Raw genomic sequence first — 1,719 nt, 5'->3', positions numbered from 1 at the left:
TTTGCACACTTATATTTTCAAAATGACGGAAGATACATGATAATTAATTTTTGTAGTTGTTTTATTAAACGACGAACTAATGAGCCAATGAGGCAATTGGTACTGCATATTTCTAACAACCTAGTTTTTATCGAGTGATGAAGCAATTCTCAGTACCTCACGAGTGCTACCTACACACAATTCCTTCTCAGAAAAGAAAGCCATTGTCCGCACTGAGAACAAACATTTGTTACAAAACACGCTTGCTCCGCACGGATCCTCTCTCTAGTGACACCTGATTCACCCTCACCCAGCACTCACAAATTAAAATGTGTGCACTATGCTTATTTATCAGTAAACTCTTCCGGGCTAAGTTGCCGTGGTCGATCTGTAGAACTTCTTCTCCCTGACGTTTCGTTCTCAACTACGGAGAACATCTTCCGAGGTGAGTCGACGACTCATGGAGAAGAAGTTCTACAGATCGACCACGGCAACTTAGCCCGGAAGAGTTTACTGATAAAGACGCCGGCCGTGAAAGCCTACATGGAACTATGCTTATTGCTGGGCTCCTTTCTTCTGACCTTCAGACTGCTAATGCTTTGGTCTGACTCCGGCCACTAATAATAGTAGTTATTACAGAGTTACTGTTGCGCTGCGCTGTCAATTAGTTGGTTTATCTGTCGTGAAGACAATAATAAAGTGATATCTCGTACATCGCGGGAACTTTTTTTTTTTTTTTGGTCATCAGTCTACTGACTGGTTTGATGCGGCCCGCCACGAATTCCTTTCCTGTGCTAACCTCATCATCTCAGAGTAGCACTTGCAACCTACGTCCTCAGTTATTTGCTTGACGTATTCCAATCTCTGTCTTCCTCTACAGTTTTTGCCCTCTACAGCTCCCTCTAGTACCATGGAAGTCATTCCCTCATGTCTTAGCAGATGTCCTATCATCCTGTCCCTTCTCCTTATCAGTGTTTTCCACATATTCCTTTCCTCTCCGATTCTGCGTAGAACCTCCTCATTCCTTACCTCATCAGTCCACCTAATTTTCAACATTCGTCTATAGCACCACATCTCAAATGCTTCGATTCTCTTCTGTTCCGGTTTTCCCGCAGTCCATGTTTCACTACCATACAATGCTGTACTCCAGACGTACATCCTCAGAAATTTCTTCCTCAAATTAAGGCCGGTATTTGATATTAGTCGACTTCTCTTGGCCAGAAATGCCTTTTTTGCCATAGCGAGTCTGCTTTTGATGTCCTCCTTGCTCCGTCCGTCATTGGTTATTTTACTGCCTCGGTAGCAGAATTCCTTAACTTCATTGACTTCGTGACCATCAATCCTGATGTTAAGTTTCTCGCTGTTCTCATTTCTACTACTTCTCATTACCTTCGTCTTTCTCCGATTTACTCTCAAACCATACTGTGTACTCATTAGACTGTTCATTCCGTTCAGCAGATCATTTAATTCTTCTTCACTTTCACTCAGGATAGCAATGCCATCAGCGAATCGTATCATTGATATCCTTTCACCTTGTATTTTAATTCCACTCCTGAACCTTTCTTTTATTTCCATCATTGCTTCCTCGATGTACAGATTGAAGAGTAGGGGCGAAAGGCTACAGCCTTGTCTTACACCCTTCTTAATACGAGCACTTCGTTCTTGATCGTCCACTCTTATTATTCCCTCTTGGTTGTTGTACATATTGTATATGACCCGTCTCTCCCCATAGCTTACCCC

Source organism: Schistocerca piceifrons, chromosome 3 (assembly GCF_021461385.2).
Source record: "Schistocerca piceifrons isolate TAMUIC-IGC-003096 chromosome 3, iqSchPice1.1, whole genome shotgun sequence".
NCBI classification, from domain to species: Eukaryota; Metazoa; Arthropoda; class Insecta; order Orthoptera; family Acrididae; genus Schistocerca; species Schistocerca piceifrons.
The sequence above is the reverse complement of the archived record's forward strand: the minus strand, read 5'-3'. Positions refer to the sequence as shown.